The sequence below is a fragment of the Hylaeus volcanicus genome, chromosome 2 (assembly GCF_026283585.1).
Source record: "Hylaeus volcanicus isolate JK05 chromosome 2, UHH_iyHylVolc1.0_haploid, whole genome shotgun sequence".
In the NCBI taxonomy this organism is placed as follows: Eukaryota; Metazoa; Arthropoda; class Insecta; order Hymenoptera; family Colletidae; genus Hylaeus; species Hylaeus volcanicus.
In genome coordinates this window covers 27,523,746-27,537,477 of record NC_071977.1, presented here as the reverse complement: position 1 = coordinate 27,537,477, position 13,732 = coordinate 27,523,746, and the positions used below count along the sequence as shown (strand labels likewise).

Genomic DNA, 13,732 nt, shown 5'->3' with positions numbered 1-13,732 from the left:
TAGATATAGAGGGTACTTATGAGACTGACCGTAGGTCCCTATTGCTATGCCTGGAACGTTACGTGAAGATACTTGATAATTTTAGAAATGTAAGCGATTGAAGCGATGCTAAATATCACTCGAGAGCCACAGCGCTTGAAATAAATTATTGCTAATGTATTTCCCGAGCGTTGAAGCGTTCGCGACGATAATTCGCGACGAGCACGCGTAGATAATCGTGGGGCAACCGTGTGAGGCAACGCCGCACCGCATCTGCTAATTATCAACGGCAATTAAAAGGGGAACGACGCGGAGCTATTCGTTTCAGAAGTGCCCTCGTCGGTTGGAAACTCGAGCGACACACAGTGCGCTCCTTTGAGACAGCCTTCCACGGCGTGTAACGTCCTCCCTTCGTGCGTGGCCAGACCCGTTTGACGACTTGTTAAGGAACGGGGTCAATTGCATGCAATCCCGACTAATTCTAAGCGGGTTTAGGAGCGATAGTGGCGGTACCTGTGGTATACTCCCTCATTAATCAGGCGATTAGCGTACGAAAGAAAGTGGTCACCGTAGGCTCTCGAACTTCGTAACGACTTTGGCAACCGGGAAAAGTGAATCGTGCACCGGTGTAACGACGTTACGTCTAATACGATAATATTATTCAAATGGTAGCAGGTTTTCGGTTTCGTAATTGGCGACGATTATTACGGCGGTCGGTACGCGACTGGAAGTTTAATTAGCGATCAACAGGCGACACGTGACTGAAAGTTTTTGCGTTTAATGATTTCTTTTGGAGTTGAAGCTATTGTTCCGATTTAATTTTTCCACGTTGACAAAGCTGTAAAATAGGGATTATCGATCTCTTTCTAATCCGGATTGAGACCTAACAATGTATAATTTCAAGGCATGCCCACTGTCGGGGAAGTGTATTTGCCAACATTTTCCTTATTATCTTAAATATGTTGATAAATTGAGCATAAAGAATCTATTCTACGCGAGGCCAACCGTATCAACCCGCGATAAATGTTTACGGCAAGCAGCTACGCCGTGTTCAGAGCATACGTACTTGATTACCAGTCATTGGACTTGATATATACATACGTTATTAATCGCTCGTTATATTCTAACGCTTATAACTTTCTCTCAAGAGCCACTTCATAGATTATCCATATTACTGTCGGGAGTCTGTAAGAAATTGCGTAATGCGCTTCTTTTCTCTGGGGCTGTGCTGTATTCCAAAACCATGTCAAAAATAATAACTTGAAATTTTTTTGTAATTAAATGTACACAACAAATTCTGTTTTGATATTCCAATATTTCACCACGAAATGTTTACTTTTTAGGCGGTACAAGGCTAATAACGATAAAAAATTTCAAATTTTAGTATCGAAGACTTATATCTGAAGACTTCGTACTGTGCTTAGCAAATTTATTTTCTTTTTTCAAATTTTCGCAAAGATTCGTGAAATACACAGATCGCACAAGAAGGTCCAAGGTGTCGAATAATATTCCTAATTGACGGTAGCGTCTATGACACCCATATTTTTACACGACAAACATGACGCATATTGACAGCAATGACATAACTCTCTTTGCTCTCGGATGATATTGATTTAACGAGTGAGTCGAAAGTGAACAGACTCGCAGAATAAAAGTTCAATCTTTGTACCGAATGATCGATTATATTTTTTGAACTTTCACTCAGTTACACAGCTATTGTTAATACTTGTTGAACCTTCCAAGTCACTTATTTATTCATTTCAAAAATTAACAATATAAATTAGTACAAAGAAACCAGAAATGGTGCCCAGAGAAAGTCTTAAGAAAACGACTCGGCAATGTCGTAAATATAGTTGCAAACTCGACACGGATCGTTGACCAGCACATTTATTAATTGACTAGCTAATCGATTAAATACTGTTTAGGGCTGCTCAATTACTTTCAATATTACTTACAACCTCCGTCACGAGTAAAGTACTTGTTTCTCTTTCAAAGAACTGAATACCATATTTGATAAAAGAGTACTGTGGTACTCGTTATCAGAACTGACAGTCAAGAGAATTAATCAATCAAATTAATCTGAACTACCTATTCAACTGTCATCTGTATCAGTAGCAAATCTGACGCTACTTTACACTTAAATAAATTACTTTACACTCGTTCTCGCCAGACATTTGGACTTTAGAACATTCTACTTTATTTACCCCAATGACGAACAACATTGTTCAGTAATATAAACTACCTAGTTTGCCCGACGCAACACGCGTCGGCGTTTCGACTTCGACTTCGTTCCAAGCGAAGTACAGTGATAGGTAGCTTCCTCCTCGCGAGAACGACACAATGACAACAACAACGAAGACAATGGCCAGCGAGTCGAGACCAACCGACACCGGACACGGGCTCACGGGAGCGTCTCGAGGAACGGTATCTCCACGGCGACACTCTATCTTACGAGTAAATGGTTAAATTGCCCGACGTTATTAACCAAGTAATTCACCGTTACAACGCGTGGCGAGGGACTGGCTGACAAAACGCTTATGTGTTGGATACCCTGGTATTATTGTTTCAAGCTTCATTGGGAAGACAAACCCGAGAGAAGATGTCCTTAACAACCCTGAAGACTAGAGTTGACTTCAAGCATACGTCTGTGAATTGGACAACGAAAACAGGACTAGTTCTTGCAATATGGAGTTCTCTGGTATACTTATCATTGAAAAGTAGACGATGGCTTCAGTGGTCTCCGAATCTAGAAGATCATAGGCGTCATTTAGTCTCAGGAATTCATCAGTAATTGTCAAAACAGAATGTTTTACCTCCACTGCGTCAGTTTCAACGTCCTCAGAAAAATGACGCCCTGATGTTGTCGCTCCCACCTGGGTAAACACACGTGCCACCTACGCTGCCCCGTCGAAGACAGTCTCGTTTCTTCGATCGTTGACGGTTTCGTTCGGATGGGCAACCCAGTTTCACTGGTCCGTTTAATTGGCTCCCGTTAACATCGAGTCCCCCGTGTCGACGATTGACGCGTGTGCTCTTTGCATCGGTGTTTTGCTTTCCGCCGCTTTCACTCGACTTTACTCTTCGCTGGAACCTAGAATCCTCGAAGTCGAGGCGATTGTCGGGATTCGAGAGCTTTTCATGGACATCTATGCCGTAGATTGTACGGGGCGGATTCGCGTGGAATACTTGGCTCGAGATCAATTCTCTTGAAAGCGCGTCCGAGAAACTGGGAGGGATTCTCGTCGAGCACGTGGCTCGCGCTAAATTATTTTATTATTGATGCCGGTGGTCTCCTTGCGAACAAAAACATGTTAGACTAGGTTAAGTCCGGGTCTCGTTATTTTTATATACTGCGCATAGATCGATTAGCCCTTCGAGCAATATGTGATTTTCAAACGATCTTTGGTGATAGTAGAACCGAGGCAAACTATGGCGCATGTTCTCAAATTTTATTGTATAATAAATTTGACGTTCATCAGAGAATTCAAGCTTTCACCGCACAATTTTGTTTTGTTTTGAAGTTGTCTAGATTTTTACAAGGCTCCTTGACTCATAAAAGCAAAACTCTCCAATAGAAACCAGGTACTAGTTTACTGCGTACTTCAGGGCCCTTCGGTGCCACGTGCGGCCAATACGCGCGAAACTGCCATGCAATTATTGCCTCGGGAGGTCTTCGGGCTGTTCTCTCTTAATGGCTCTGTCCACCATGTGTTACCCTAGTAAGAACGTGCTTCCAGTCAAAAACAGTTTGCACGCCGTTGGCCATTGTTCGACGACGTTAACTTGCGCACAGGCTGAAGAACCAAGGCAACTTAAGGCACGTGTACTCGAATCATGGCGTACGTTGGAATTACTAAAATCTAATCACGTATGTCTTCAACCGCGGCACCGTATGCCGCAGCTCACAGGTGTGTACAGAACAATCGATGACCACACGTGCTCAAATCTTAACGTACATGTGAACGCTCTAAATCAGAGCACACGTGCCTTCGACTGTCTTCGTTCTTCGGTCCACGCAACAACAGCAGTGGGACACCTCATGCCTGCTGTCCACTAAAAAATTCTCCTCTCGGCATTCAAGAATTTTTCCACACGAGCAGATGATCCTCCGTACCTTGTACTCGGCTCTTGGAATCAAAGCTCCGCGGTGGACACCAGACATTAGTCTCCGTTCGTGCTTCTGAGCCCGGCAAGAGGATTGTCCCGAGCCACGTGCGCCCGATACGCGAGAAACTGCCGTGCAATAATGGCCTCGGGTGGTCGTAAAGTTTCCAGACGTCCAACGTGTTCGCAGTTACTCTCTCAGAGGTTGACAGTGCCGGGCAGGCGGGCACGACCGATCCAACGACGAACGACCAGCATAAACAACCGCTTTGAGACCCGACGAACTGTCCTGCCAGCCGTTTCACGACCTCCGTGCGACACGGCTGCGGAAATCGTTGACCGTCGCTCGCCGGAAAATTGCTCGAGGGGGTCAGTGACACTCGAGACGCGGTAACCGCGACTCCCTTGCACCTGCAGAAAGACTCGACGTCAAACCGCAGAAAACTAGGGGATCCTCTGCTCGGACGTTCGTATGGCGAGCTGGAGCGCGCATGGAGCCGGCGACCGGGACGCTGATATAAATAGGACGCGTGTACGTTCGCGCCGGGGCGCTCCGCATTCCCGGGAATGAAGTTTAATTCAAGAACGGCTGGAAATACGGGGGTTGTTTAGGATTCTCGGGATCTCGGGGATTTGGAAACAATCCGTGGCGTTTTGGGATTTATGAGGTTCGCGGGCATAGAGAATCAAGCCATTATGCCATCGTCGGGTTGGTTTGTGTACTACAGTTTGGTTCCAGCGATCAATTCTGTCTGTAGACATCTGTTTCCTGGATTTTTGGTTTGATCGATGTTCCAAACGGAGACTCAGTCGAGACTTGATTTAAGGAGGATGATTAGACACTGCGTTCTATTCCATTTGCTTATTAGTTTTTGAATGCTGATGGATGCTCTATGGGCAGCTTCGAAAAACTATTAATAGTTAGGGTATGTCAGTGGAAGTGAGAAACAAAATTGAACCAATGACAAAGAAAAGTAATGTTGCTAGGAAATTTGCACTATTTTATAACATTTAAGATTTGTTTTCCTTTGGCTAAAATAATAAGAATTTATGGAATCAGTTTTGCACCCTAATTTTTCGTACAAAGATTTACAAGTTTTATTATACCTTAATATTTTGTCCATAATCCTTTGATTTTTATAACGGCTGTAACGTATGTTTGAAAGAAGGAAGCTAGAAATCAAGAATACTCAAATATCCAATATCGTGAAATCGAATAATGTCCATCTTTGGTCTCCGTGGTAGCAAAGTCATCGTCATCGGTGAGCTGATGCGTCGCAGCCATAAGGATCGACTAGATCTCGATACGATCGATGCAGCGTGGCTATATAGCGCCAGTCGCTGCCTAGGAATTACGCGAACGCCACTCGATGAATTTATTAAACCGCGCCGACAAATGAAAGGACGGGCACGAGATTAATGGACAAAGACGAGCGTGTGATTCGCGGTTTGTTTTTCTTCCTCGGAGCGACTCGTGGTATCGTCCAATACCAGTTTCAATCCGCGTTAAAATCGAGCTGGCAAGACGATCCAGGGTCGCGACCGGAATAGCGTCTGCGTTATACACGGTAGCTATATCGGAACCATTTCAAATGTCTAGAATAGTCAATGACATCAGCGAACAAAATTCGATAGTTTAATCGATGGTGAATTTTGTTCTCAATTTGTTTACTGAACACTATTGTATTCACATTGTAGTTTCCTTAATTTTTGCACAATTATTTGCGCGTATTCGAAAGGAACATGTATTCATTTTCATGAAAAAATATTCTTTTACAAAACAAACGAGTGGCTTACTCACGACCAAATTCATAAAGAAAGCAATGTATAAAAATTCCCACAATATCAACGCCATCATGAATTTCAATCAAATCACTTATAAACACATTTCCTACACTTAAACGCAATAGAATACTCTCAACTACTCGTTTGACAACTGCATTAGCGTTCCCGCCGTGAAACATTTCGCAAACTTCAAAACCAACGACGTCAATGATACTTCGCGTGACAAGCTATTAGATAAACGATCGGAGTAGCTCGAAATCGCGTTGGATCGCACAAAGGTCGACCTACCAGAAGTGTTATTTCAAGTACTTCGTCGCGATAAATTCGCGCGGAGAAAGTGTTTCGTTTATGAGGTGCCTCGCGTACGATGAGATAATGCATCGTCGAAGGTCGTCGCTTTTTAACTGCGATCCAAACGAGCGGGATTCGCGCGGAGAAAGTCTTTCGCGCGTTGTGTTTTGTTCGATGTTGGTTAGGGATGCATGTTGACGCCAGCTCACCCATATATGAACGTCAGGGCTTTTCACTGGAGAACTAAAGAAATTAATTCGTCAATATTAACGAGGTTACAGAAATAAGTACTGCGACGAATGTTAGATTATGCAAATTGTTTTTCAAAGGAAGTCGTAGGATTTTTTTATTTAAAATGACATAGTACATTGCTTACGTATTGAATCGATACCAAGGGACGAACCCGAGAAAGTAATCTGGCAGTAACGTGTCAAAGCTCCGAGGATTCGTTTCTTGTTCGCGTCGTGGTCGTCTATTAGCGGCTGGTTCGGACGCGAACTTTCCCCGCGGCGACACCGCCTTCGACTATTACGATAAGAAAACTATCAGCGAAGAGGTACCATTGCCCTCGTTTTCGCAATCTGTCATTCCGCTCGCAGAAACGAGTGCGAAGTGTAAACGCACTTTCTACCCGACGTTTTTTCCAGCTGTCCCGCGGAAGTGCATTGATAACCGGCCTCGTTGATAAGTCTGGACGCCGGCCGGCTCGAGTACGCAGTAAATCGCGAGGTCGAAGAACAACCGTGTTCTTTGTACTGGTACCGTTTCATTATTATTATAATCATTCCGCGATGACCGTGCTATTAACGGATACCATCTCCATGGAGCCGCTCGAAGCTTTTCTGGCAGCGTGTGGAACTGTTTATTGTGGGAGGATGACTCTATTTTAAAATAACTTTTCAACGCGTAGAAAGTACACGCTGTTCTTGGTAGAAATGTGGAATCGTTGTTGGAATAAAGAAGTTTCAATTGTGAGTACAAAACTCTTGTAGAAGTAGGAATACATTTTTGTGGGTGTAACAGAATCTGAGCAAATGATTAATCCATTGACCTACACGCTGTCTACCGATTGCTCGAGCCATAGTAAGCAGGAAGGTAGGAAATACGAACGAAATACCACGAGTCAGACTCGAAAACCTCCTCAGGCTACATATAAGTAATGTTTTAACACGCAAAATTGACTTTCCATAATTTCATTTTAAAACATTACAGAGTATTTAAGGCACTTGGAACCTGAAAATTCAAATTGAAAAGATGAATGTTTTCCAACGATTTTCCTTTGGATTCAGAGCGCCAGGAAAAGCTTGCCATTTCGCGTCGCACGACGACATTAAATACGGTAGCCACTATTTATACCGGCGCTTTGTGTAACATTTAAGCATTGAATGTGAGCGTAATGGCACGCGTCCCTTGCCGGCGACGACTCTCTTTGGTTAGCTGGAACATTTGGCGAATCATAACTCCGCAGCCGCGTCTGCTCGTCAGTAGTAATGGACCATCGAGCGTCTAGCTTCCAAGTTTTCAAGCAAGTCGAGACCGTGAAGTTTGATTTGAGATGAAATAGAGCGGGCTTGAAAAACTGAGATCTTTTCAACATCTGTATTGTCTTGAACTTCTTGAATAAGTTCACCGAAATTGCTTGCATTACTTTATTGACTTTTTTCTTAAATTGTTTAATTCTGATTTATTTAAGAGTCTGTCATATTCTAAACAAAGCGTTACATTTATAAAGAATATCTACAATATTCTTTTGCAATAATTTGTGACTCAAAAGGCTACAAATTTATCCCTTCTCGTAGTCGGCAGTTCTCGAGGCACTTGAACCTCTCGGAGCTGCCATGTTTGTCAATCGTAACTGTTTTCCAAGATGTCTCGAGCCAGCTTGGGTTTCGTTTCTTGACGCAAAGACGACTCGAACCAGTTTGAATCCCATCGCTACCGCGTCGGTCCCCGTGACGAAGGTGAAAAGTGCGAGAGACTCGATTTTGGAAAGTTGCCCGCTCGGCCGATTCGAAACGGCCAGCGTGCGTGCTCTCTTCCGTCTCGGATTCGTCGAATCACGGGCCCGTGGCGCCAGAATAGAAGTACATACAGACTCTTATCCTCGAAATACACCGAGGGCAGACCGACGGGCAAAATTCTTATCAGGGTAGCCGTTTCCACGGGTCGTTTATTCGATGGAAATTACGATCTAATCGTATTTATAAAAGCAACCGAGCCGGCATACTTTAAATTTGTTCTTTACTCATCGTTTATGTTTCGACTAATTTTCTACCCACCTCTGGGGATTCGTTTGTCCTCTGCTCGCAATCGTATCTCATCGTTTCGGTCCCGTATCGTTCGAGAGAGCGCACGATAAAAAGTAACGGTGCTGGTACATGCGCCTCGCCTGTATTACTCATCGCTGCGTGTATGCACCTTTTGCCCAAGAGCGACCATAAAAATCAGGTGAAACTGGCCCGCTGTGTTTCGTTTCCGTGCCTCGTTTTTCTTTTTCTTTTTTTCTTCCTCGTTTCGTCCTGCGTCGTCCGTTGAATCTGGCGATGGTTATCGCGATGCGTTCCGTGGCCGTGATTTCCATTCGTCATCGGGAGATTCTGGACGCGATCCTGGCGAGCACACGCGACCGCTCGCGATAAGTGGACGGGCCTCCATTTCGACTTCTTCGACTCGCAGCATTTCCCTCGATCCATCAACTCCGGAACGCTCAGCCGTTCCCCTCCTATATACCTACGTACGCGAGAGGCTGGCGGGTCTGGTCTTCGTCGGAGCAAAGTTGGAGCAAATATAGCGGTCTCGTAAAAACTGCAGGGTGCCAAGACGGTAGCGCCTCTGACCGCAGGGCGCCAGGAATTCAGGTCTGGCGAGGAGGAATTGCTTGGATGCTAGGAGTTTAACCCTTTAATAGACAAGGTGAATTTGGATGTAAGAAATCAGAAGAAAAATTCAACGGGAACCTGAACTTTTTATTTACATTTCGACTATGTCCTCTTAATATCCTTAGGAGTGAAAAATTCATATAATCTGTATTATTGAGATGTGCTTTTGTAGTATGTTCTTGAAGTGATATTGTACGAAGTGGTACTACTGTAGCGACGACAGGTTTTGGCGATGATGTAGATGTTATAGAAACAGACACTGTATTAGGTGATGTAGATCCAAGGACTGTTCTAGTCGAGTCGACGAAGTTATTTACGACTATCGAATTATACTTGAATCTTCGCAAGGTTGACCCCTCGCATCGATCAAACGTACATGTAATATAATATAATATATAATTCCTCGAGTCTTCTTCTATATTTAATAAAACACAGATTATTTTACTATGAGATAAAGGAAGGCCTAAAATATCGAAAGCAGGGACTCTCCTTCCGTCTGTTAATGATATCCCCATGAGTAGCTAATTATAGGATTCGTCGAATCGATTATGCCCGAAAACCCTTCCGTGGGAAGAAGTCTATCATGGGCGATGACGAGGAGGAACGAAGGTTTTCAATCCATCGGCGTTGAAAAGTGAGGGACGGAGGTGAAACTATGTGTAAGGAAGGTGAACGGGACGACAGAGGGTCTTGGCCAAGTATTCAGGCACGTTGTGCGTCAAACTCACTTACCTACGACAATCGCCGCGGGCTGTGCCGGTTTTCTGTGTTGGGACGAGGGGGTCCGGCTCCGATCCCTGGCGAGCAGACCTGTTATTACACGGGAATGCGAAAAAGGAGGACCGGAGCTTCTCAGATCGAGGAAACTGTTAAAAATGTACGGTTGTAGCTGAACACGCCTGACCGCCCTTCGCCTCTAATAAACGTGGCTAACGTACCGAGGAAGAGTAGACGTGCCGCGTATATAGAAAAGATTGCGCGCGTTGCGGGACGCGTACGCCAGGACGATGTCGATAGAAACCTCGCGGAGAAAGGATGTATCTAAGCTTGATTCCCAGGGAACGGGTTTAAGGCTGGCCAAAGGACGTCAAGTCGCGCGGCCTACCAGATGGAACGCGTGTACAGTCATTGTTCGACATTCTTCGGGGGATCTCGTCGAGGAGGGTTGAATAGCGTCATTTGATGACGATGTACAGAAGTAGAGTGTTACATTTGAGATAGAAAGAATAACAGAGGCTGATATACAGAGGTTGTTCTACACATTGTTCAACTCGGATCACTTGAAAATATCAAGAAATGAAGAAGAAAGAATGAAGGGATCCCAATTTCTGGGAATATAATAAATTGGGTCCAAGGATCTTTGGACACCGCTAATAGCGTCGTAAGACTGAAGATTATCCCTCATCAGATACAACAGTCACAAGGGTCTGTTACGCACAATTCCTGAAAAAAATACGAGCAATCATTGTTAAGAGAAGGCCAGGTCTGTTGACTCTGGGTGTCCTCATTTTGCACAATGGGCCATAACTAGTGATTATTTCCTGTTCCCAAAGGTAAACGAATCATTCGAAGAACAAACGATCTGTTCATGAAAATTAACTCTCAGAGACCGTTTCGACATTCTCTGGCTCTTGGAAATATCCATTTGAAAGCTGCGAGAAAACAACGTATATTTTAAACTAGAATTTTGTTGTCTTCCCAGCGACTTGGCAGTGTTACTACGAAAAGTTTTTGACCTCTCTCGCTGAGACTATCGCCGGCGTCTAATATTCTGCGGCTATTTTTAACAGAGCGTCTAGCGTTCCCCGATTTATGGGAACGAACGTTTCGCCGTTTAACGCGTAACAGGCCGAGCAAAACGATCTCCGTTGAAGGAAACCGAGCAGGAAGCATCTATGCAGGAATGCCAAGATCGATTTGGAGAAAGCTGGTCAAAACATCGTCGTAACAGCGCTCATTTTACTAACGACCGCGCTCGGAAAAGCAAGGAAATCTTTTCGTTTCCCCCATCTTAGCAAAGGTGAATCTCCCACAGGAACACGGTTCAACCCGTTGAGTATACGTTGTCGAAGCTGCTACGTTTCTATCCTCCCCTAACTCAACCTCCCTCCCTGTCAGCGGTCATAATCTTGTATCGCGCAAACGCATTGTTGGCGATCAGAGATTATAGGAACACGCGTGTAAATCGCGACGCGAGCGCATCAATACGACGTCGGCGCGTTCGGACCCTTTCCGAGGAGATTTAATCGCGAACCGAATGAATACTTCGGCCATGTTTATTACGCGAAAAGGATAATCACGTAGCCGTGAACGTTTACAGCATCCTTGCTGAACGGCCAGCGAGTCCTTTAAGCCAGTGCTTCCCAACCATTTCTGCTCCATTACGTACTTAGAACGGGCTAGCACTTGAGGAGCACACTGTTTTTAATCGGAGATTAGTATTTATACTTCTTTTTATTTATATCGATATTTTTTTTTAAATTTTATTACCTTTTGGAAGATTCTATTCCTATACTTCTGAAAATTAGGTAGCCTATACTCTTCGTCCGAGTATAAAGTTGATCCGAATAAAATTTCACCTGGATTGGACACAGATAGTAGGAGTCATATACAAACATATTTTGAATTTCGTATTAACAACCAAATGTTACAGGCATTCATATTACAAAAAAAGGATGTTAATTAAAATGAATTCATTCCCTACAAGGTTTACGATACTCAATTATACGACGATTCGAGTAAGACGCATTACTCGAGCAAGAACAATTACTAAATTTATACATCGCGAACTTTATCAACGACACACGGAGACTCCCATCACGGCCAGCGTCTCACACCTGCTGGGAAACACTGCTTTAACCCATAAACTCTCGCTTCGTAACTTCGGCAGTTGTAACATATAAATTACAGCATCCGCGGCTACGGCTTGCCCACCGCGGTCGTAACTTACGAGCGTTGTCCTCCTAGGAAACGAGCCGCGACTGCGAGTGTTGTAACCTACGAATCACAGCTTTGCAGCCGTGCAATAATCCTGAAATCAACCGACCATTTAGAAATTAATTCGCCAAGCTTGCTCGGCACCGGCCGATAAGCACGACGCAAAGTAGTGTTCGCGGTCGTTTGTCAAATACGTGGAAAATTATTATGTTCGCGGTGCTTTCGTCATCCATTCCGCTCGACTTCTGCAGTGGCAACGCGCGTACTCCTCATTTTTTCCTAGGATTTATGCGAGGACCTCCTTGTGCGCACCTCTCACTATTTAACGAGCTACAGCGCGGTAATGGCGTTTGGAATACTGAGACCAATGGTATATGGTTCCCAGGGTGTACGGTTAATAGTTTTCGAGATATTTAACCCTTCGAGCACAATGAATGTATATTTACGCCATTGGCGACTTGTTGCGATTCAAATATGTTTTCAATTTTGTGTTAAGGCGATACCTTTGCTGTTTAATCGTTTCTTTATTACACGTTGGGAAATTTTCTTAGGTATGTAAGTTTTTGTAGAACTCTCAAAACTCATTACTCGAAGAGTTAGTATTAATGTTTATAAAATTAATTTCTCTGTCAATATCGTGATCAATATTGACAAGAAAATATTGTTCATAATACTATACGAAAGATTGACTAATTTTTAATATCGAGAATTAAGTACATAAAGAGATATAAATTAAAAAATTATATATATATATATAAATTCTGAAATAATTGCACACATGGATTCATCAAACTGCATTCCCACTCAAATTAAAAAATAAACATTAGCATTAGTATGTCTTAAATGGCTCTGTGATGGATATCGTTCCAGTTAATGCATTCATTCCAACGACACTATTAATGAAATGCAATAGTTATGTAACGACAAAGCAATTCATTTCATGCCTCGAATGAATGAAATGGAGTATTGTCAGAAAAAAGAAACGCAAGTAAGAAAAAAACCGGAAAATCATTTCCAGTTCTGTCGATCCCATTCCCACAGTATTCTCAATGCCATAACACTTCAGGTGACGATGCCTTCCGATTAGATTTTCAACACGTGTCTGGCGTAACAGTGGCTCTGGAGCCTTCGCTCATTTCTTTGTCAGTTAACGCAGTACGACCTCGATTATATTCACTATACCAGCGATAAGCAGTTGTCTGCGAAGGACATTATTCGCAGAACAGAGTTTGTAACTTTTCCACGCAGTCTTCTTCCTTTAATAGCTCGAAAGTGATCTGTCATCGGAGCTGGCATGCTCGCAGCCACTCTTAACAGTTGTTACAGATCAGAGACGAATTAGAAACCGAAGCTATCAATTCCTCTTCTTCTAAACTTCTCTCGATTTCGTGTAAACTTAGGGAATAAGATACAAATACATTAAATTACTCCAAATTATTCCTTATAGGCGGAATCTATGAAAGGCAGTCGTATGGTATTATGAATATTTTTCTGTATACATTAATCAGAATAGTATCAATTAAACACAATACCGTCGTAATGTATTTGATACATGTTCGCTGAATACTTCAATCACGTTTGGGTTCGAATACTCCGCTCCAGAAATATTCGACGTCTCCCCAGCGATGACGATAACGCGGCAACACGTTTCCGTATGTCGTGTTTCAAACATTTACAAAACAGCACCTGCACGCGAGACACAGTGCTATTTACGACACACGAGGTTCGAGCTAGCCTACACCCGGTGTATAAAGCGT

At 43.5% G+C, this 13,732-nt stretch overlaps 1 protein-coding gene and 1 long non-coding RNA gene across 2 annotated transcripts in view; one reads left to right on the top strand and one right to left on the bottom strand.

The window, feature by feature from the left end:
- The window catches only part of LOC128884764 (protein Shroom), a 196,688-nt gene that overhangs the window by 129,479 nt on the left and 53,477 nt on the right, over window positions 1-13,732 (top strand). The gene's annotated exons all lie outside the window — the stretch shown is intronic.
- On the bottom strand, window positions 5,084-6,880 carry LOC128884765 (uncharacterized). The gene is made up of 3 exons (XR_008459467.1): window positions 6,784-6,880; window positions 6,536-6,684; window positions 5,084-6,402 (listed from the first exon to the last, which is right to left on the bottom strand). It is a non-coding gene; the product is annotated as an uncharacterized LOC128884765 (long non-coding RNA).